General features: G+C 42.1%; 1 protein-coding gene across 2 annotated transcripts in view; it reads right to left on the reverse strand.

Annotated features, from left to right (window-relative positions):
- BBX (BBX high mobility group box domain containing) overlaps positions 1–24,947 on the reverse strand; it is a 209,667-nt gene that overhangs the window by 168,023 nt on the left and 16,697 nt on the right. The window contains exon 4 of one of the 2 annotated variants that reach the window (XM_074998983.1): positions 6,884–6,980. The exons of the other annotated variant lie outside the window; for it this stretch is intronic. The gene's annotated coding sequence lies outside the window, so the exon portion shown is untranslated. The remainder of the gene's footprint in view (positions 1–6,883; positions 6,981–24,947) is intronic. 2 annotated transcript variants of the gene reach the window in all.

Below are 24,947 nucleotides of genomic sequence, written 5' to 3' on the forward strand. Positions count from 1 at the left end.
TTGGGAGGGGTTAAGAATGAGGCATGCCCTTTGTGAGCTCATAGCCAGTACATATACAGAAAGTAATCCACTTGAGAGCCGCTGAGCCAACACCAGCAGGCCTTTCATTCTATCGGTAGTGGCCACAAAGAGCTGCATCAATTTATAAGAGGAATGTTGCACTCCATTTAGAATGCCAACACACAACTAATGTCCAGGGCACCCCTTATACCTGTGTTTGTCAATCAGGGATATATGCACCCTTGGGGGTACAATGAGGTCTTTCAGGTGGTACATCAACTCATCCAAGTATTTGCCTGGTTTTACAACAGGCTACATAAAAATACTACTAAAGTCAGTACAACCTTAAAGTTCATTCAGACAATGACTTGTTTCTACTGCTTCATATGCCTTATGCTCAAATGGAAGTACAATATTTCTATTCCAATTCATTTATTTGATAATACGATGGTAGAAAGCCAGCAAGTTTCCAGTAGTAGTCTTCTGTGATATTTTTGTATGCTTTTGTAAGTAGATTTTAAGTGAGGTGTAACTTGGTGGTATGCAAAACAAATCTGACTCCTGAAAAGGGTACAGTAATCTGGAAAGGCTGAACAGCACTTGTTTCAAGACCTCAGATTACTTTACGACCATGCTTTTGAACCAGGGTACACCTGTCCTTAGGGGTATGAGAGAGAAGTCTAGAGGTACCTGACAATTTTTTTTGAAAAAGGGGTACTTTATGGGGAAAAAAAAAAATTTGAGAAGCACAGCCTTATACCAAACCAGAGATGTGTCACTCCAGGGGTCACTAGGGCTGCCCCACTATGTGCGCTCACTGGGGGGCGGAGACACTTCTGGCACTGGTACACACAGTGAGCACACACCCCTACTGTGGAATGGACATGAGCAGGCACTCAGAGATTAAAATAATCTTTGTATTAGTCAAAAAAGCTTCAGACTTTAAGGTATTTTTTATTTGGGTGGCAATAGGCAATAAGAGTATAGTTACATAAGGGGTATGATTGAGGCAGCTAAGAAAGTGCAATAATAAACTGAAATATCACCAAACAGTTATGGTTTAGTTATTAAAGCTTGTTATCCAGCCTAAGTGGCTCAAGCTAACATTTATAAAACTACTGAAAGGAAGAAGTCTTGCATTTCTACATGTGTGTCAGTGGGGACTGGAGGGGCACAGAAGGTGAGTGACCAACAAGTGGTATAGTCACTTATTATTGTGTTGTCTTGGTACAGTCCTTCGGGCCAGTACCTTGAATTCAGGGACTTATATTCTGACTTTCTATAAAATGTCTGTAAACTCAGATCCCAATCATGTATGCATCAGCATTGACAAGTGGCTTGTGTGAAGAGTCCCACTGAAAAATCAAAGTTAAGCAGACATCAACATTTTCAGCATCAGAAGCAGTGTTCCCTCTAACTTTTCCATCCTTATGTGGAATAAATTTTGTTATGTGCGCCAAAGCACTCTGCTAACCTGAACTACTTCTGGGTGGTCACTCAAGCCCTCAGCTTACAGAGAACACTGGTTGGGGACTTATGTTCTACATCTCAATGACCTAACACTCTGGAATTGTTTTAATCTTTATAAACACCAAAAAACCCTATTTCTGCTGTTCACAAGTATTCTATCTCGTATTACAGCAGTGTCCTGTCAATCTTCATTCTCTACTGCTTCTTTCTAAATATTAGCAAAATACACAGGGATGGTCTATGGGTAAGCATTTTCATCTAGGGGCTACCACATTTCGACCCAATGTTTTAAAGCTGAAATTTTCAAGACAAACTCTCAGGTTTGGCCATCTAACTTGAAAACCAAGCCTAATTTTTTTTGGGGTATCCATAGTTCTATTTATTGCATATAAAGTTATATCAAATCAAGACCTCAAATAATCAGAACAGCATGATATATCTTCACATCTAGCATTCAACCACAAAATAACCTCTTTCTGCTATTTATTAGCACCATCTGAGAAGCTACACATCTAAGTACCTGTCTACCTCAAGTTGCTTCATGTAAATTTTACCTTTGCCATCTGTCCCCTGTGGCTGTAAACTACTGAAACATTTATTATTTATGCATCCCTTTAAATAAAAACAAGCCCTATGTCAAACACCATAAATGTTTATATACTGTAATGCTTCAAAGGCATGACCTATCGCTACCTGAACAAACTCCACTATGGTAGCATTAAATGTTGTATTACAACGATAGCTTGTTTCCTGATACTGAGTTTAATTAGGTTTAAGAACTAAGCCCTACTTAAGCAACTAGCTTGACCTACAATACTCACCTCCCAAACTTTCCCTTGCATACTTGTCACAGAAATAATTTCAGTGCAGCAATCCAAAGCTCTGGTTGTAATATTGCCATGATGTGATGATGACAAAAAAAAAGATACTGCTTTCCTAACCTGTCATGTTAGCTTGTCAGAAAAAAGTCTATCTCCAACCAAGAAACTGGCTCCAGACTTGAAAAAATAATTCTTTCAGAGGAAGAGCATTAGCGTCCAAAGGAGAACAGCTTTCATGAAAAGCAGGAAGCTGATTTCAGCTGTACCAAGAACGGAACAGAAAGGAACTGAGCTGAAGAAAAAAGTGCAGCAGAGACTTGACTCGTGGCTTGCAGCTTTTTGTTGGCAATACAGCTGAATACCATTGCACTACTGAAATACCAGTATTTGTGCTAACAAACACCAATAAACCCCCTCCTACCACCACCAGTCCCTTTCATGTGCTAGTGAATTCACAGTGCTCATGAAAGAATGGACTTAAAAGTACAAAACAGAGCCAGACATAATATAGGTATCAAATACACAAATCTACTTCCTTCTGCACTTCTGCCAAGATTATCTAGTCTTCAGCTACAGCACCTCCAGGACGGATGGACACAACTACCATCAAACCAAAAAGGACAGACAAAAATCGGCCCAATTCTGGTTGAACCTCTTTAGTCTGGCACTCTTTCAATCAGCAACATCTGTAATCCAGCGTGATTTCAGTTAGCTGGACAACCACTTATCATAGATGTGGCCAAGTTTCTCGTGGTCCCATAAAGTTTGTTTCCAGCCACTAGTCCTGGCTCTCAGTGTTTAACTGTAATATTACCCCTCAATGTATTCCAAGAGCCCAGGAAGCAGTGAAAATGGTGGTAATGCTGCTAGACAATATTGAGCTCTTGTGGTCTGGCAAATTCTCTGATTTGGCACCAGTCTGATCCCGAGGGTGCCAGGCTAGAGAGCGTCCACATCTACAGTGCCCCCAGAAGCTGGAATACACTGCAGTTGCTCCACTCACCTACCTCTAGAACTAGCCCGCAGTACTGGAACACCCAACAAGCCTACCAAATTATGCCCCTCAAGCAATACAGGGGGAGAACACTTATCTCCACCTGTCTTGGTGATCCTGATGGAAAGAGACAGGTGGTGCCTAGAGAGGCATTTTGACCATGCTAAGAGGCAGGAAGTGAGGCACCAAAGGAACAAAAATGGAGGGGCCAAGTGAGTTTAGGCATCTATAAGATTAGGCAGCAGTCAAGCAGGGTTCTGTGGTTTACAGTGTGTGAATCAGGAAAATTTGTTCCTAAACCCCTTGATGGGTCTGGGCCTGCCTGCCAAGACTCCAACACACACACACACACACACACACACACACACACACACACACACACACACACACACACACCAGCCAAGCACCACCACAATATAGCATCCTCAGAAGCTGGTCAAAACCTGGACCATGTTTGAAGTGTGCATAAAAAAACTGCAAATAGCTTCTCACATTTTTAGCCTCAATCCTTTTTCAAGTGTCCCAATCAGTTCATACAAACATTGGTTCAGTCAAAGTAAATAAGCCTCTTTCCTGTTTTCTTTATTAATTCAAATCAATGTTGCTTGTATGCACTTCTTTACATGCAAAGGAGCATCCTCATGCACACTTAAGAAGAGGGACCAAAATAGATACTTCTGCCATTTGAAACACAACACGCACTAAACCCTCCCCCAACTAAAATACTAAACACTAACACTCAACTGTATTATCATTTTATTAATAAAATGAGAAGTGTTAATTAATTTAAGAACCTAATTCAAACAAGTATTTATGCACATAAATATTTGGAAATGTGTGTCCCCACACTGATTCAAAAGAACTTAAGCATGTGCTTAAGTCGGGGTGTACATAAACAGTCTGCAGGATGGATCTAGTTCAACAGAGCCAGTGGACTGCCAGATACCTTTCATCACTTGTGAGACCCCAGGTACTGCCTCTTGCAGCTACTGTTGGACACAGATCAGTGCTCCCAGCTAACGGGAGCTGCGGGAAGTAGCGCAAACTAGGGGGCCATCACTTGCCACCGACTGGGAAGAGTGCTACATGGCCAAATAGGAGCTGCGAGTGCCCATACCTGCACACACAGAAGGAAATAACGCAGCTGGCAGACTTGCAGAGGTTAACCCCTGCAGAAATGTGTCCAGCCTGCAGGCTACTTATTGCCCAGCCCAGCTGAAGAGCTTTACTGAACTGGATCCTAAACCAGTATTTCTCCAATTCAGTTATTCTGCAAACTATTTCATAATAGATTGCTCCTCCAAATACCCCAAGTCTTCGGTGCTCAGTACTCAACATGCTTCATTCTTTAGACCACTGGGGGTCTCTAGACAAACTAGAACAAACTGTCATAAGCATTGCTTTATTTTCAGTTCAAACCCTTAATTTCTTCAAGATTAACTCAATATTAACAAACCTTTTTGAGGAGCATCTGCCTGCTAGACTCTCATACTTCAAATTCTTATAGTCGATATCTTTGCTTCTCACAATTTCATGATTGAGAGCATCCAAAGAACACACATATTTACTCAATGTTCACCAGATCTGGATTTGTAACAGAAAACTAACACAAATAATGGCTTGAAAAAGTTGTCCATGAACTTTTAGATGATCCTAGGGATTATCTTGCAGGAAGATTTAAATGAAGAGTGAGAGAATGGCTACCATTATAGATGGGATCAGTTAATAGTTATGGAATTATTTACTGTGCGACAGAAAAAAAAAAAAAAAAGCACAGAATGTGCTGATGTATATGCTGGCAAATCAGTACCTGCCAGTTTGCTTTTTGTTTTCCTTCAAGCTACATTCTGAATTTTTGCCTAAATTTCTAATTCATTTCCATTAGAATGGAAAGAGTTACGATGTCCCATCATCAGTAGTACGCTGATATTTTACAACTACTTAACTAAAATTGTCCAAACTTATTTATCAGGGTTTCCCACTGCCAAACCGTCTTAAGGACAGATGGTGATTTAATTCATCCAACTATTTTAAGATTTGCTCCAAAGATGGAAGTCTGGGGAAGCAGTGGGCTCAAAGAGTTTCAGAGAGGACTGTTAATCTGATACTTTTTCTGAGCACTAAAATTACGATAAAGAGAATGGGGGAGTGTATTTTGGGGAGGGAATACGAAGAGAACAGTAATAAACAAAATAAGGCTGAGAGCATCTTTCACTGGATTTCTATGATCACACAGAAAATATTAAAAATGTCTCTACAAACTGGTAGCCAGTTAAGACATCCAACCAAAGTCCTCACTTCCCTATAAGCACTCATGACCAGAGCCACAATTGCAATACCAGTTTACCCATCCAGTACCTTTTCTCCTAAATTTTGCAAAACATATATATGCAGAGATGAATCATATATGTTATTTTTGCTGTGTCCGTCCGCCTGTCTGGGCAAGGTTCTACCATGTTCTCCCCACCAGATTTTTGAAAATTCTGTGACATTCTACAAAGCTCCACAGGATTCTACCAATTTTTCAGTGTTCTAGAATATCCTAACTCTCAAACCAGGGATGATGATCATTCTGTTATGGAACTTAACACCACATGATGGTCTTTGCAATGGCACTCATCTCTTGGTGAATTGGGTGGTTTATAGACAGGTCCTAGAGGCAACTATTGCAGGAACAAAGTTTTTCACACTTATTCCACACATCACACTCCAACTACTGACACTAAGTTTCCATTTGTGCGGCAGAGATGTCAATTCCCTGTCCAGCTCACATTTGTCATGACCATCAACAAAGGTCAGAGGCAGACACTTACAGAGAGTTAGTGTCTACCTACAAGACCCTGTCTTCATGCATGGACAGCTCTATGTTGCTGCATTCCACGTTGGCAACCCAGACAACATCTGCTTTGTACTGCCTCACACTGCAGACAATAAGACTCAGAACATAGTCTATCATAAAATTTTGTAAACATTGCTGTCTAACTTCTCCAAGCATCAGTTTCTTTGCATCATGATGATAAATAAACTTTTGATATGTATTACAAGTTTCTGTCTACAACTTTCTTCCAGCAAAACTTCCACTTGAAAGTGGAGCAAATTATGATTTCTGCTAATTCCACTTCCTATTCAATGGATCAATTTCCAGTACTGTAAACAAACAGTAGAATGTTATTCATTAGTTTAAAAACTCCTGCTAGTTGATAACCAACATAATACAAACATCCAAGTCCAACATACTTACAGACAACATGTAATCACCTCTCACCAGTGTTCTGTAATATTACACAGATCATGCCAGTTGTACATAAATATATTCAATTCCCTAAGCGTATCACACTTTAGAAACCTATAGAACAGACATAAACTAAAGAACTCTGGCACTATAGATCTTTTGAGAGTTTTACTCCACTTTTCACTTTTAAATAGATTGACAGATCAACCATCCAACACTCTATTGCTATTACAAAGAAACCCCCAAAACAGCAAAACGATGGTCAACTATCAAATCAGGTGGGATTGATTTAAAAAGAACTGAAAAAAAGAGTAATAAAATGTAAAAATATCAAAACCAAAAGCCTATGAGAAGCAGAGCTCCTACCTCCCAAAAATACTGTGCTAGGGTCGCCACTACTGGTCTTCATTCTGTGTGGAAGGCACTCAGATACTATGGTGGTGGTGGGCAGCAGTGCAAAACCCTACAAGAGACAGATATTGAACAGGTAACTATTTATTTTGAGACTTCCTAACATTTGGGTTTTAAGATGCACAATTATTTTTATAATTCTGTAAGTTTATTAAAAATATAATATAATGCCATGAAGCCTTAGTTGGACTCCATTAAAACATGTCTTTAGCCTTAAGTTTTCTATAAATAAAAGGTGTTTTTTGTTTTGCTTAGAAATAATGGGAGTGAATCTAAGATTTGAAAGCAAAATAGATGTTTAGAAAGCTGCATTAATACGTGCCTCTGTTCATTTTATAGCTCTAACATAAGTGACAATATGTGCTAGGCGTATACTTTTGTTTTATAATGTGATATTCCCTTTTCTTTCAAAATGCAAAGCAGTTCTATTGTTGAAGTTGCAATATTTAATAAATATTTGTTTTAAATAGTGACAAAGAGGTTAAGAGCTGTTGCAAAGAAATCCATCTCTCCCCACTGATTTGTATTAGCTTTATGCTTGCTATCTTCTCTCCTAAATGGAAAGCTAACTGATAAAACATAGAGCTCAATTAGAGCCAGACACTGTATATAACTATTGGTTTGAATAATTTCCTGTTGGAGTATGTGCAGCTGTTATATTGATTCCTATAATGACTGGACCAAATATTGCTGTTTTTTCTCACTTGAAACTCCTCTAGCTTCAAATGCCATTGACTACATCTTTTCTACAGTGCTGGTTTCCTGAGAAATTTTAACTTACAACATCAAAAAAATCTTATTAAGAACACTATAATACATATTATGGATGAGTACTGAATACCAGCTATAAAAAATACAGCCGAAAAAAAAAATACTTTGGCCAGTCAATATATTGGAAAACCTCAAAATGGTGGTTACCCGGCCGCTTATTATTAGGCAACAATCAGGAGTAATGCACAAGTGCTGAAGCCATAGAGAATGCAATACTAGTTGTTCTAATACTACAGCTGTTACTTAGACAAAACTCGCTTTGCAGTCAGGGCTGCAGCTTACTTGTTCATTAGTACAGTAAACCCTTTCATAGCTGGCATTCTATCATCCGGCACTCTCAAATAACTGGCATTTTAACTCCAAGTAAATTCTAGTTAAGTTTTCCATAAGTACAGCATAGTGCAAGTAAACACAGAATATTACAGCAAAACCAGTATAAGCCTACAGTGAACAGTACTACTGTTGTTGGTAAATAAAGTACTCTGCACACATTTTTGTTTCTTAGTAAGTAACCTTGTTTTTCTTTAGTGTTATGCATTGCTAGGTATACCTCTCTGTGATCTAAACTATCTGAATATCCGGCAACCTCCCAGTCCCAGGGCTACCAGCTATGAAAGAGTTTATAGTGTTATGCTTGCCAGAGGCCTGAAAAGTTCTCTTGTCTCTCGATTGTCATTCAAGACTCTAGAGGCCTGTCCTGTTCCCATTGAAGCCACAATTCTGAGATGTTCTTTTCCTGCAACAAGTGCAGGAATGGGAAGGTGGAGATGGGGTAGGTGAGTTAAAAGTAGCTCTAAGCAAGCTCTGTATTGCTCTCATTTTGGGGAGGTCAGAGGCTGCTCAGTCCCCTGGGTAAGTAAGAGCAGCCTGTTTTGGGGTAGGCAAGGTGGCAGAACACCGGGATGGGTCTGAAAGCTGCAGGAGGCCTTGATTCCATTCTAATGAATTTTAGCTTGTATTTTCCACCACAAATGTTTTCTGGAGGAATGAATACAAGGCTGGGGAAATCAACTAAAGCTTCACCAGAATCCGCAAAGGGAAGGGGGAGGGGGAAGAATGGTGTGTACATGTATGAAGGATCCCCAAGCACCCATAGATTAGATCTGAAATTGTTCCTTGACTATTGCAACATTTTCCCCTCCCTGCTCCATTATGCTCCCCTCCTTGCTCCTGAATGATCATCCTACCTCTGCCCAACCAAGGATATTGCCAGCTTAGCCTTGCTGGCACAGTGTAAAAACACTGATCGCCCAACCCAGCATCTGTGCTGTGCCTCTCAGTGTCGGTGAAAGCAGCTGTCTTTTGCTTTCGGTCTCACTGCGAACAGCAGAGACTTGGTGTTAAAGGTTATGAAGGCCAGCAGGGGGAGCCCGGAGCTGATCCCATGCTGCCTCAGCAATCAGAAAAACAGAGCTACACCCCCTGCCACCCACAGTCCCCAGAATAGTGACCAGAACTGGAAGAACACACCCTAGAACTAAGGCCTGAAACAACAAACAGTCCCAGCCAGACCTGTTGGCAGGTATGACTGAAGTCAATACATGCTTTACAGATTCTATGGAAGCACTGAGGACTAAGGCCTATGTGACCACAGAAGAGCCACATTCAGGAGTATTCCTTATACAAATTGACCCATATTATGGCTTCCTCCCACAACAAAGAAGATTTCTGGTACGTATTTCATCCCTCCAGCAGTTTTCTTATGGATTAAGTTGAATATATTTATAATGTATTATTTTGCTTTATAAAATCATTGATTAGCTTTAGCTAATTGCAATCTCACTTTCAAATTAGGTCATTTCACCTTCAGAAATAAAAAGAATTGCCTCGTGAAATTCTGCTCACTCAAATTAACAGTTGTCCTACTTGTTTTTACTATGAAGTCCCTTTGTATCCAAAAACATAATACAGTAAGCTGACATGTGAATCACTGGCTTTTCTAAATCCCTTTCTATTTAAGATTATTTATACAGTGCTTGTATGTGTGGGGTCTAAAACTGACTTGCTCACCTTTCCTGATCAATTAAAAACTGTGCTTTTTGTTTTGCTGGGGTGTACATATGTGAAAATATATATTTCTCTTCTGCAACATTAGACATAAAAATCACAAGGTAGATTATCAATATTCAGAAATAACATTTGCTAAAGACATTGGATCTCTTATATCCTTAAGAAAATCTCTCTTGTGGTACTTAAAGCTAATGACTTAAAAGTAAACACATTATGCAAACTATTAAGTGAAATAGATATAAATGCAACATACTTCTTTGCAATGAAAATCCATGCAAAAAGGAATATTGATACATATCAAATGCATGCAAGTCATGACTGCATATATTTAAGCAAGAACCTGTAGAAAGAGGAGGGGGGCCTTGGCTGTTATTCAGATGTGTCTACACAGTATCCAGCCACTGCCTAAAGATTAGCTCACGTACATATAAATATACTTAATAAATCAATCCTCCATTTCTGCAGAACGTAATTTTTATAGTCCTAAATGGTCTCTTCTTCTTATAGTTAGAGGCAGCATAGTGTACAGAAGGGGTCAGCAACCCTCACCACAGGTGCCAAGAGTGGCATGTGAGAAGACTTTCATCGGCATGCGAGGTGAGAGTTCAGCCCTGCCCTTCCTCTCCCCATGCAGCCAGAACCTTGCTCAAAGCCATTCTGCCTGTGGATTAGCAAAAGACCAGCTGATGCTACCCACCACTACCTAAACAGTAAAGGTCTGCATCTTTATGTATTTATTAATAAAGCTGTTGTAAGCAGGACTGTGATTGACTTTAAAAAATATCACCAGCACTTGGAACTGCACACAGAGGTCAAAAGGTCAAATTTTGGCACTCTGCCTCAGAACGGTTGCTGACGCTTGGTGCAACGTCTCAGGCATTAGAACAGCTTCAAAGAGACAGGCCTTCAATTCCAGCTCTTTATCAGACTCTATTATACCTGGTCACTCTCATCTTGTCTATGTCTCAGGCCTGGTCCACACTTAAAAATTGGATTGACCTACTTTAAGGGTCTGTTGGTGTAGATATTACCTATGCTGACAGAAGAGAGTCACTTGTCGGCATCGGTAACCCAGTTCCCTAAGAAGCAGAAGTGAGGTTGACAGAATTCTTCCACCAATCTGATGCAGTCTCACAGTCTCTCTAATGCAGTCTGTCTTAAAAACACCACTCAGCAGTGTGAATTTTTCACAACCTCAGACCAACTGTCTAATGTCTAGACTAGCCAAAGTCACTCAGGGCTGTGGGGAAAAAAACGTAACCTCACTCCCACTGCAGTGGGTTGATACCACTAGGTTAATGTAAGAATTCTTGAACACTGGCTAATCACACAGACCAAAAGCAGCAAGAGTATTACTAAAGAAGCACAATACAAAACAGCCCCTCCATGCACAACTGCTGGACCTGAAAAAGTGAGGAAGGTAGAGAAATTACTGTCAGTCTCCTGCCTCTCCCAGGATCCCATCGTAGTTTGGATGGAATATGTGATAAAGCAAGAGGCTAGTTGCTACCAGTTGCCCACACTGAAACATACTGTTGGAATCATATTTTACCTGTCTCTTCTATGTGCAACCATGTCCTGAACTAACACCACTAGGGCTACGTCTACACGAGCCCCAAACTTCGAAACGGCCATTTGCGTGGCCATTTCGAAGTTTGGGGCTCGTGTAGACATGGCCTAGGAGACTTGAGTCTTGTGCTGTTTTTTGGCTAGGTTTTATTGTTTGTTTGTCTTCCCCAAAGCAATCCTACTATTACAAATTTAATCTTTTGACTCTGGTATGGATGTGGGTTATGAACTTCAGCTACTTAATTTGTAGACCACTGCACTACTTCAACCACAAAGACATAATAATCCCCTATCTACGGGCACTTACTTAAACCTTGAACAGACTAAAATGTTGTATTGATTTAAAAAATTGTATCATAATATTTTGTCTTGAAGAGTTTACTTAGGGGAAAAAAAATTTTGTATACAGCCTGTATGTATGTCAACTTCTATGGGACAATCACTGAATAAGGACCTTGGGTCAGGCAACATAGTCAAAGGAAAAAAGATTCTGTACACAGCTTGTATGCATGTCGACTTCTATGGGATTATGACTGAGTAAGGCCCTTGGGTCAGGCAACATATTCAAAGTATTAATCACATAAAATTTGTAACTTCATGGACAGTTGATGTCACTTAAACATACTTGAATTTTCTTCAAAACCATTGAAAGACCAGCTCTGTCTGTTGAGCAACAGGTTACACCTTCTCCTAAATACTAAGTTGACTGATCCTCTATACAGTTATACCCTGAGATACGCCCATTCGAGTTATGAGGATTCGACTTTATGAGGAGTTTCATTTAATACCCCTACTTCAGCTTACGAGGCATTTCTTCACATTTACAAGGACCGATTTGGAGGCTGGTGGCTCTGGTAGGCAAGCACCAAGTGGATGGAGTCAGCCACACTGGTCTTGACAAAGAGGCCATCCAGGGGGCCGGTGGCACCCTGCGAGAGGGTGGCAGTCTGGTGCAGGGAGGTAGACTTGTCCAAGTCCTGGCAGTAGATCACGTCGCTCTGCAAGATGTGGATGCTGTGCATGCAGCCCATCCCAGCCCTGCTGCTGCTGCTCACCCCCCAGGTGGCTAGGGGGCTGCCGCCGCCCGCCCTGTGCAGCTGTGCCTCGGGCACCGCTTGCTGTCTGTGGTGCTCCCTCCCATTTAGCGCCTGGCTCGCCCACCATTGCCGCGTTGGCTGCCACCAGCGGGGCCTCTCCGCCGCGCAGCCATGCACTACAGAGGCATTTCCCCTCACCAGCCGGGGGGCCCCCTGTGCCTGCCTAGCTCCCCACATGGCCAGCCCCTGGCAGCGCCCACTCCCCACTTAACCTAAGCTGCGCTCAGGCTGGGCTGCCTCCCTGTGCCCTGCTCGCCCCCTTGTACCGGATTTAATGGGATTTGGAGTTGTTTTAGCATAAATGGGTGTAAATTCTGGGGCTCAGGAACACACAAAATTTTTTCCCATTGAAATTAATGGTAATTACATTTTTGACTTATGAGAATTTGCCCTAAGAGGGGTTTTTCAGGAACGAATTACCCTCGTAAGGCGGGGGAAGACTCTAAATGTATTAAATAGATATTGATACCTTGTCCTCAATAGTGACTTATTTACTTCAAAACAAAAAAGCAGTCATGTGGCACTTCAAAGACTAACAAAATAATGTATTAGGCGATGATCTTTCGTGGGGCAGACCCACTTCATCTCTGGAGATAGTGAGTCTGCCCCATGAAAACTCATTACCTAATAAATTATTTTGTTAGGCTTTAAAGTGCTCCATGAGTGTTTTGTTTTGTTAGGATACAGACTAACATGGCTACCTGTATTATTTATGCCACGAATCACACCAGTAAGTTTTACACTCTCAAAGAAAGCCATACATAAAAATTAAGTTGATAAGCCTTCCACTTGAGCACAGCTAGAAAGAACAGCATTAAAAAGAAGACCAACTGCAGACCTTTCACAGGAAGACAATTTAACATGCAAAGAAATTCTGAGTGTGAAAATAATATATCCAATCCCTGGGTGCTCGAAGGAAACACAGGTTGAACGTCTCTAATCTAGAAATTTCTCAGCCAGCAAACTCCGTAATCCAGCATGATTTTAGTTACATGGACACACACTTACCATGGGTGTGGCCAAGTTCCCCATGGTCCCATAAAGTTTATTCACAGAAGCTAATCTTAGTTCTCAGTGTCCTGTGCTGTTATTTAGCTGCAGTTTACCTCTAAATGTCTTCTAAAAGCCCAGTAAGCAATGTAGGTGTTGGTAATGTGCTAGAAAATATTGATCTCCTGCCATCCAGCAAATTTTCTCATCCAGCACCAGTCAGGTCACAAGAGTACTGGATGAGACAGGTTCAACCTGTACATAAAATGAATGATCTTTGACACTTTGGTCAGCTTGGAGAAAATGCATCGTAGGGTGCAAAAACATTACATCACATGTTACGGATGGTTAAATCCAAGCTCTGTGTTGTACTTGAACTAGATGGCTTGCTAGGAATATAGAAATTCCAACCCTTAGTCAAGGGTGGTACAGAGCCCATTAAACCTAAATCCTGATACAAGCCAAGTAGTATGCAAAATGCATTTAACCCAGCCTGTTAGGCATTTACGTGTGGTCTCTTCTTATCCCATTGGGTGGCCACTGGCTGCGTAGTGAAGTCAGTGAGAGCTAAAAGTGCTCAGTATCTCACTGGAAGATGTCCTAGAAGCTGAGATAGCCTCAACTGCCCCTTGACTCACTAGAACCATCAGCATGGCTGAGAGTTGGAAGACGGGGTCTGGAGTCTACTATGGGGAAGGTGACTAGGACTCTGAAGGTGGTATCTTCACTAAGCAAGGGCAGGGGCCCCCAGTGTTTTTTAGTAAAAGGGGAATCACTCAGCAGTGTCCCTAATCACTAAACTATTTAGCAATCTATGCAGATCTTCATTTTCACTGTAATCATTCTAAATGCACCTAAAAGGTAAATGGAACTCACGCGTGTTCATTTGCATTGCAGCCGAGGGATACCCCCCATCATATGGGGTTCACTGAAAGACCTTTACTCTGACCAGACACAAAGCTTGAATATGTGCACATTGCAACTTCTTTCTGCACTGAGGATGAGATCAAATTAACACAAAAGTCTACGTCCAACTCCACTGAGCTCTGGTACGCTGTCACAACAAAACTTTGTGAACAATTTTCCTTGAAACCAAAGACGACTGACATTAGAAGCTCCGTAAAGTAACCCAATCCTTTCAATTCTGCACATTTTCATTAAGTTGCAACATGCAATCAAATGCTCACTTATTTTGTCAGGCCCATATCATGCCTAACCAACAGGAAGCTCCCCTGAAACTAATGTAAAGGATCTTCGGCGATATAACCAGACATAAGGGGCTCTCTACCACTGTATTCTGAACATGCAGGGGAAGCAACATCTCTGCTAACCACTTCCACATCAAGACCAGCATCTCCTTTAGTATAAAGCAGTGTTTCTTGAACTATGTTCCACACAACACTGGTGTTCCGTGAACAATTCCCAGATGTGCCATGAGCATTTGGAAAAATACACTGATGGTATATATTTTCTGTTATTAAAACCAGATACAATGTTACTTCTTCATTGCTATGATACCTGATTAAATTACTTCATTTTGGTTTTTGCTGTATATGTTGCTGGTTTTATTTGATTTTATTTTTATTCAGTCTGACAACAATTTTTTGACCATGTTCCTCATAAAAAAAAATATATTGTTTCATGTTCCATGGTCTCAAAAAGTTTAAGAAACACTAGCATAAAGGATTTTGATACAAATTATGCTGCCTTGGAAATGGATAAGTTTGATTAAATATGCAACCACTAATATGAAGCATCAAATGCATTTACTGGTGAGCTCTGCTCTCCATATAACGGAGCATGTGTTACTTGAATATTTGGGGTGCAGTTTTCAAAGCAGCCTGGATGATCTAATGCCCACTTCTCATTGATTTTTAAAAGGAACTGGGCACCTTGGCTCTTTGGATGACCTGGAAAATCTCAGCCACAACTAATGAAACAGATTTAGCTATATTCATTTCAGCATGCATTGAGACGTACACGACTGTGATTTCATCCAGAATATCATGTTTTCCTATATGAAAGAAAAGGATAAAAAAGAACACATTATGCATCTATGGTCTTGTCATAGTTTTACATCATTTGCAAACCAGATTTCTTCAACTCCGACATATATTTCACTGCTCCTCTCATCAATGGCTAAATCTTTGCTTAGTTGAGGATGGGGTAGCAGAAAAAAAGAAGATATAGCACAACAACCACTTATAGACATGGAACATAAATAGTATTAAAATAATGCTTAAATACACGTTTCACACTTAAAATCATACAACAGAATGATTTTGAGGGGGAGGGAAGAGGGATAGCTCAGTGGTTAGCATATTGTGCTTAAATACCCAGGGTTCTGAAGCTCAATCCTTTTAAGGATCTGAGATTTAAAAAAAAAAAAATCATGCCTGACCAATACGATTAGCTTCTATAATCAAGTAACAGGCTCTGTGGACTTGGGGAAATCAATGGATGTGATATACCTTGACTTCAGCAAAGCTTTTGATACAGGATACAGTCTCCCACAACATACTTGCCCATAAGTTGAGGCGGCATGAATTGGATACATGGACGGTAAGGTGGATAGAAAGCTGGCTAGATGGTCGGGCCCAATGGTTCAGTTTCTGGTTTGCAGTCAGTTTCAAGTGGAGTGCCCCAGGGATCAGTTATGGGGCTGGTATTTCTCAACATCTTTATTAATGACCTGGACAAGGGGATGGATTGCATCCTCAGCAAATTTGTGGATGACACTAAGCTAGAGCGACAGGTAGATATGTTGGAGGGTTGGAATAGGGTCCAGAGTGACATAGATAAACTGGAGGATTGTGGACGCCAAAAGTAATGAGGTTCAACAAGGCCAAGTGCAGCGTCCTGCACTTGGGACAGAAGAATCCCAAGCATTGTTACAGGCTAGGACTGACTGGCTAAGTAGCAGTACAGCAGAAAAGGATTTGGGGATTACTGTGGATCAGAGGCCAGATATGAGTCATCAGTGTGTCCTTGTAGCCAAGAAGGCTAACAGCGTATTGGGGTGCTTTAGGGAAGCAATCCCAGCAGATCTCAAGAAGTTTTAACTTCCCTCTATTCAGCACCAGTGAGACCACATTTGGAGTATTGCATCCAGTTCTGTGCCCCTCCAGTATAGAAAGGATGTGGAGGCACAGGAGCAGGTCCAGCAGAGGGCAACGAAAATGATTAGGAGGCTGGAGCACATGACCTATGAGAAGAGGCTGAGGGACTTGGGCTTATTTAGTTTGTAGAATAGAAGAGTGGGGGTGATCTGATAGCAGCCTTCAGCTTCCTAAAGGGAAGCTCTGAAGGGGATGGAGAGAGACTATGCTCAGTGGTGACAGATGGCAGAACAAGGAGCAATGGTCTAAAGTTACAGAGGGGGAGGTGTAGACTGGATACCAGGAAAAGGAATCTCCATCCCTAGAGGATTTTAAGTCCCGGCTTGATAAAGTCCTGGCTGGGATGATTTAGTTGGGACTAATCCTGCTTTAGGCAGAGGCCAGAACTCGATGACCTCCTGAGGTCCCTTCCAGTCCTAGAATTATATGATTCTATGAAGGTGATAGGTCCTGGTATAAGTGCAAGGGACTGTACTCAATGACCTGTTGAGGTCCCTTCCAGTTCTATGACACAATATTTTACAAAAAAAAAAAAAAGGCACCTGTAGGCTAAGAATAAACATGGAAATATTAAACCCCAAAAATAGCGAGTTCTCCCAGGAATTCATACACTGAATAGAGAGGTATGGTAGCACAGCACTTTGAGGCCATTTCTACATATGCCACTTTCTCTGAAAATTTTTGGGAAGAAGGGGTCTCCAGACTTCAAATCATGTGACCTTATGCTAATGAGGCATGGGGGATTTACATCCATGCCTCATTAGCATATTTCAAGCTATTAGCGTGCTATTTTCAGAGAAAGTGGCATGTGTAGAAACGGCCTAGGGGTTTGAAGCCTCAGACAAGTGAGGGTGCTTCTCCAGCATGACTTGCGTCTCCCCTAGAAGGCTGTACAAATCTGCATCTGCCCCAGCTGAGCAACTGTGAATGGAGTCTAAATATCCTTAATCAATTAGGGAGCCATCTCCATCAGCTTAGTGGAAAGGATAAACTTGATTTCATAGCTCAGCATGGAAGAATTCATGCCAAGACATTCAATACAATTATTCCAGATATCCTTATCTTTCATAGCCTTTCTTCTTTAGACATATAGCATTATAGGATGGGTGGACAGGGGGAAGTATGCCGAGATTTCACACAGCAATAAAAGCTATTTCTATGCCTAAGATACAGCTCTTGCTTCAGGTCACTGTATTATCATTTTTTCTGGCAGTGTAGTGGGTTAAATAAGGAACCTCAAATCCTTCTGCATAAACAGGATAGTGCTCAGCCTCTCACAGATACCTGGCCACTACACTAAAACTCATCTGAATTTCACTTGACCGTTACTCCTTACCCCTCCCCAAAAAGTAAAGTAAACCCTCACTTTGTGTGTCTTCAGGTTGCACAAACCTCGCTTTTACATGAGTTTCACGCAACTCAACGGGGCATGGCTGTCAGCCTGCCTAGCTTCCCACAGCAATGGGCAGCTAGGCAAGCTAAGAGCCCGTTCCCCCTGCCTTTCCTGAGCAGCCCTTGGCACCACCCTGGGAAGGTAGGGGGAAGGCATTTAGCTCACCTAGCTGCCTGTCACTGTGGGCAGCCAGGCGAGCTAAAACCCACTTCCCAGAGCGGTGCTGATTTGAAGCTGACAGTGCCCCGGTCTGGGAAGGTAGGGAGAAGGGTTTTAGACCCACCTAGCTACCCGCTGCTGCAGGCAGCTGGGGAGAAGGGGCTAAAAGCTCCTTGTGTCCCCAGGATCAGCCCCCCCTCCCCCCCCCCGGCTCAGCCCCAACCCAAGAAGAGGGCTTTCAGCTCCCTGTTGCACTACAGCACAGTACAGGGCTCAGGCTCTAGCACCCAGCACAGCACACAGGCTTGGGCTCCAGACCCCTGCCCACCATCCCCGTAGACCCAGCTCCAACCACTCCCCCCACACCACAGCTCAACCCCACCCTCCTACCCCCCCATCCCTAGCCCACCCCAGGCTTAAACCTTCAGCCCCAACCCACTGCTGAAGGACCCCCCCACTCTAACTTACCCAAAATTCAGGATACACAAGGGTTGCATGGAACCCATTCTGGTGTATACCAAGGGACTAGTGTATTAGCTTTTCCCCTTGTCATTGTGCCCAAGGTGGCTCCTCATGACAAAATGAAACTCACATGGATTTAAAAAAAAATAATCAAGAATGTATTCCTCAACTTCATGTGATACTGATCAACAGCAAGCCTCAAGAATTCACACATTGCTGTCTTTCATGTACTTAAGAGTTAAAAATCATGGGATTGGGAAGTAGGCCTGAGAAATCCTACAAATGCATGAGCCTCAGACCGAAGAACGGCATGAGCTCAAGTAACTATGGCTACAGATCCAGTAATCTTTGAAATCACGTATTTGGTGAAAGAAGCTGAGTAAACACTGATCTCTACAATAGGGGTCAGCAACCTTTCTGAGGCAGAGTGCTGAAATCTGAGCGCTGGTGATACTTTTTAAAGTCACTAACAGTCCTAAATAAATGAAGATGCAGAGCTTTACCATTTAGCTGGTGGTTGGTAGCATTAGCTGGTCTTTTGTTAACCCATAGGCAACATGGCTTTGAGTAAGCTCCCTCCTGCATCGGAGGCAGGGGGGGGAGCACGGGGCTGAGCTACCACCTTGCGTGCTGATGGAAACTGGCTCACATGCTGCTCTTGGCACCTGTGCCAGGGTTGCTGACCTCTGCTCTGGAGCCTACATAGTGCTTTGCATCCACAGATCATGACACACATCACAAGGGAGGATTATATGGGAAAACAAGCACACCGAGGAAGAGTGACTTGCCCAAGGTGATCCTGATGGCCAGTGGCACAGCTGAAAAACAAGCACCACTGTCTAGTCTTATGCCCTGAATATGGCGGCTGCCTATTTAGAAGTAGGCACTTTGGTGCCTACCATTTATGCCCAAATTCCCATCATGCTGCTTTGATTCTTCAGTTTCCACAGGAAATCTTGTGGAAAGACTTTTACAAATGCAATAGAGAAAGTCCTCTCCCTTCCACACAGTCCCTCTGCCCTACCTGTTGTTTTCTACACTCATGCTCAACTTTCCCAAGGTGAGTTTTGCAGGGTGAATTTGCAGGTTACACACACTCACTGCCAACTTCTCCAACATTGAATTTCATGTTCTGCCATTTAGCAGCTTTATAAAGTCAAGTTTCTTCAGTGATGTAACACTCTCTCTCTCTCTCTCTCTCTCTCCAGTTTTCCGGTAGTTAGGTTGCTTTCCTGAATCAGTCTGTGCAACACAAACAAATTATTTTTTCTTTTGTTTTAGTAGTGCCCTAAGCAGTGTGATTGATTTATATATTTTACCGCAACACCCTAGAAGCCCGAGTTCATGGACCAAAATCCCTGTTGTCCTATACAAGCATCAGACAAAAAGATAGTTCTTCAATCTGCTCCCAAGGGAGAGTAGTGTGCACACTGGAGTATTCTGTTTACGTAGGGAGGAGTTTTGGTTTGCACTGTTTTGTTTCTTTTGGGCTAGATTTTTTTTAAACACTCCTGCAGTCATATCCACCAAAATCCAATTAAGTACAAGTCAAGTTGGGCACATGCAACACGAGAGAAATTTGTTCCTTTATGCATATCTGCCACCTTGTGGGATTTCATGGGTCTCCCAGGAAGCCTGCTGCAGCTAAGGGAGATCAGTATAAAGTGAATAAATATTTATGAATGCCTCTTTTTGTATTTTATAGTACACAGTATTAAAATGGGAAACATGTGGCAGGCGGGGGGAGGCAACACTAAAGTTATTTAGAATGTTTCCTGGTTCACTAATTCCCCACTTTGTGTGTGATGAGAAGTTGCTGATTTATTGTTCACATGAATTGTATTTTTAATATGAGTCAAGAATGCTAAGCTCTAGGTAGGCACTTAATACGGCAGAAAAGTCTAATTTTTTACTGGCTTCATGTGAACCTTTGGTCTACCTGCCCGACTTTCTCCTATGTCCGCCCGCTCTCCTCTGTTCATGGCTGCTTTTCTGGAACAGACTTAACCCATTCGTGTGGGCTACAGAGGGGGTCTTCTCTGAGGCCATGTAGAAATTTACTATTTTGTTCCAGATTCTGACACTTGTGCTAAACGAATGGCAAGTAAACTGTACCCCATTAGAATAGTAGCCTTCCACAACTGTTTAGCACAGTAAAGAAACTACTTTGAATATTTTGTTGCTAGGGCCTAGCTTATATTTAAATAAAGCCTGTGCCACTCCAGTCCTCAGGAAGAAGAGAGAATAGAGGAAAGTGATGGTATAGATAGAAGTTCATAACCTAGCCAGCAACTTATCCCCGACTTCTTTTTAGACGTGGCAGAACCAAACGATCTGCAAAAAAGAAAGAGGTTTAGCAACATGAGAAGACTAAGGCCAGGTCTACACTAGACCTTGAAATCGAGTGTAGATACACAACTCCAGTTATGGCAACTGTGTAGCTGGAATCGACTTATCTACAATTGACTTACCTAGCCGTCCTCAGAGAGAGCAGTCAATGCGAGAAACTCTCCCATCAACCTCCCTTATTCCTCGCGATACTGAGGAGTATAGGCGGTCAACTGTGGACCCCTGATAGTTCAATTTTGCATGTTCCCCCCAAGGTGCATGAAATCGAACCCTGGAAGATCAATCCTGACTTGGTTAATCTTACAGGTAGTGAAGACATACTTGTAGGAACCAATTTTACTCTCACATCTAAGGTAAAATAAGAGAGAATTTATCACAGAGTTCAGAGAAGCTACACTGCTATGCTCTGGAGATGAAACAGACCCTCTCTGGCAAACCGAACTCCTGTGGAACTCTTTCAGTGCACATTAGGCTTTTGATAGGCCTAGTTAAGCACACCTGCCCATTAGACTTCGTCAAATCTTTGGTAAAGGTGTTAGCACAGGAGCTGATTCAGGATTGTATAAACAGGGGTTGATCCTCATCCTCAGGATCTGACTGATGCTGGACAAGAGAATTTGTCGCACTGCACAAGGTCAACGTTCTCTAGTTGCATTACCAACACTCACACTGCTTACTGGTCTTAAGACATTTGAGGGTAAATCAGAGCTAAAGAAGAGCAAAGAACACTGACAGGCAGGGCTGGGGCCTGTAAACAAACTTTATGGGACCTTCAGAAACTTGGCCATAACCATGATAAGTGGTCATCCAGCAAACTAAAATCATGACAGATTACGGATGCTGCTCGATGAGAGAGTTCCAGATCAAAGAAATTCAACCTGTATAGCTTTTCTGACTCATGATGCTAACTGTGTACCCTTACCTTGTATTTTTCCCCCAATCACTGGCCTGCATCTTGAAAAAAATTGGAACACTTCTGGAATGATCCACCTTATAGACTTTACGAGTTCTTTTACTCAAAAAGATACAGCCTGTGCCATTTACAAATTCCATCACCTCTGCCAGACAAACCTTCATGTTTTCTGAGCACAGACCCCTACCCACAATTAAATCTGTTGGAGTATACTGTAGCGGCTATGCAGATTTCCACCGGGTTCAAGAGGACTCTACATACGCATGTGTGAACAGATCTGCTTATGACAGCAGGCCCTTAATTTGGTACACACATGTATAAGGCCTTGCTCCTGCAACTGTATGGGCTTCGGAACCTGCAAATATAGTACTGTTACAGGATCAGGTCCAAACGTGCAATTGTAGACCTGGGTTTAATATGTATGATCAAGGCACAATTTTGAAGAACTCCTACTCTGGTGAAATATTTTTTCCCCAACTCAAGCTGAAATATTAGTTCTTACGTTAAGTTCCAGACTTTTTCTACTATCCACATGTGCATTTGTTTTTCTTGTGGGGGAAGGTCATTTTAAGGGTTTTTTTTTATGATTTGTCTGAAGTATATTCTTTCATTCTCAGATAACTCAAAAAGATTTCATGCAAGCCTCCCTATTACCAACCGCCAACCCCACCCAGTTTTGAACAGGAAACAAGCAAGGGAAATTTCACCCCAGAAGTTGTGCAGAACTTTCCATAAGTTACAGCTTAAATGGGAATTGGTTTACAAGCTACAGTGCAGGTTATAACACTTGGGTGAGTATTTGATATCAACAATTTTCCGTGAAATGGAGTTCAAATGTTCTTACATGAGGTATTTAGTAAGAGGCAAGATGTGTTTGGAGTTCTGGGTCAGCATAAAAACCCAGAGCTGAAAACAGTGCTCTAATGCTCTGAAAAGAACGAGAGAGACCAAACAATTTTCAGGCCAATTTGCTTATTGTCCACTGTCATTGGTTTTGCCTATGGTATTAAACTGCTGCTCTTTCAAAAGCTGACGGGTTAGGTTTGGGGACTTTGTATTAACAAGTCCCTCAGAAAATCCTAATGTGCCAAAGACACAGCTTTAGCTTCCAAATCAGCAACATGATCTTGAGAATAGCAGAATTCTCTGACTGTCATGAGACTTGTGGGTACTTCTGAAAAGTTGCAAGGCAATGTGTGTACAGGAGAGAATTAACGGTGGAACTTTGTACCAACTGAACCAGGCCCTGTGCTCCCAAGGATGTGATCCAGAACAGTGTTTTTATCATGCTCACAACATCCTGAAAATACAACGAATACTTCATACTATTGATCCAGAACACTAGAAGATTTAGTCTGGCCCCGCAAACACATAGCTAATACTGAAATCTGAAATGATATGCTCTCTTGAGAAATGTCACTATTGACAGGCAATACGTACATATTTAGTTAGCTATATTTAGTTAGCTGGGAAACCATTCTCTTGCAGACCAATATATGCATACATGGTACTTAGTTTAAGGCACTGAGCCAGTGTTGTTTAGTGGACTTAATCCAGGGCTAAAAGTTGGGACTTCAAGAGTACCATCTGCCTCTGCTATGTACTGTTTGACCTCACCTTTACAGTCTTGGGTCTATTTCTCTATTTGTCATATGGAGGTAAGAATAACTCTCACACGGATATGATGTAAGGATTAGCTAGTTAGTGTCTACAAAATTCACAATTAAAGTGCCAAGTATTATTATAAAAAATTTTCCCTGTTTGACAAAATATCACCTCCAGTGTTTTGGTTTTTAAAATGTGAAAGCCTTTCCTAGTGTGAATGTATTTAGTTGTATATTAAATATGTTTGTTTAGAGACAGATTCATTTCCTTTCTATGGGAGCACAGAAACCCACAAATCAATCTAGCCAAAGTCAAGCCTTCCAGGGAACCGAAATGAGCCTTTTACAAATCTTACAGGTGATCTGCAGACACATCAAATCAAACTTGAATAGGTTCATGTGCTGAGTATGCCAAATAACAACTGGTGGTAGTAATATTAATACTACCTATTTTCATTATACAAAACAGAGGATTAAAAATGAAGAAACACACTTAGAGGGGCCGAGGGGGCAATTTCAAACTTTCAAACTCTTTTGACCAGCTCTTTAGCTCAGAGTGGTCCACCCATAGGTTACAAAATGCTTTACAAAGGAAGGAAGTTATTAGTTTTGCTTTAGGGATATGGAAACTGAGAATTAAGGAAGGTCTCTGCTACAAATCTGGAGCTGTGGTAGAACTTCTGGTAATGACACTAAGACGATGGTGTTCAGATTTTTTTTAGTCAGCCCCCACCATTAACAGAAATTACATGCACCCCTCCCCCCACCGTGCCAAGGCTTCCTCAGCCGAAGAGCATGGGCTGGTCGAGGAAGAGGAATGAGAGCATATCTGGGCTGGGGTGGAGCTGGGGGCAAAGAGCGAGTGACAGTGTAGTTGGACCTGAAGGCTGAATGGATCTGGGGGGAGGAGCAGAGGTGGTCTTTGGGCAGAGCAGGAGTGGAAGCATGAGGCTGTCTCCCTGTCCACCCCCCACACCTTCCTTGGCTGGGCCAAGCCCCACAGCATGCCTCCAGAACATTCCACCATGCACCGCCCCCCTGCCCCCAGGGAAGTGAGCCCCAAAGAGAGCAAGCTTTGCCAATGTCTTAACTCCCTCTCCACAAGAGGCAGGACCCACCTCAGTGAAAGAAGCTTTATGCCAACATAATGCTAGTGGGTTAAGAGCTGGTATAACTACGTTCCTCAGAGGTGCAGTTTTGTCCAAGATTGTGTGCCACAGATGAGATAGACAGGAGAACGCCAAGCCTGAGAATCTCACGGGCACTTAGTCATTAGCTAGAGCTTTGAGCAGCTTGTTAGCTGTGGAGCGGCATCAGGACTTAGCTGTCTTTGCACGTCTACTAAGGGAAACTTTGGTGCCTGCAGAGTTAGGCAGCAGCTGAGTAGTGATTTTGAGTGAGAATGTCAGTGGCATCTAAATGCTGGACTGAGGTACCAAAAGAGGTAGCTGGGCACCCAAGTTCCTTTGCAAATCCAGCCCAAAGTGACTTGTCTACAATCATAAAAGCAAGTCAGTGGCAGAACCCAAAGGGTCTTTTGCACTAAACAGAGTACACTGCTGTTAACAGCATACAGAACTTTG

The sequence above is a fragment of the Carettochelys insculpta genome, chromosome 1, assembly GCF_033958435.1.
Source record: "Carettochelys insculpta isolate YL-2023 chromosome 1, ASM3395843v1, whole genome shotgun sequence".
Classification (NCBI taxonomy): Eukaryota; Metazoa; Chordata; order Testudines; family Carettochelyidae; genus Carettochelys; species Carettochelys insculpta.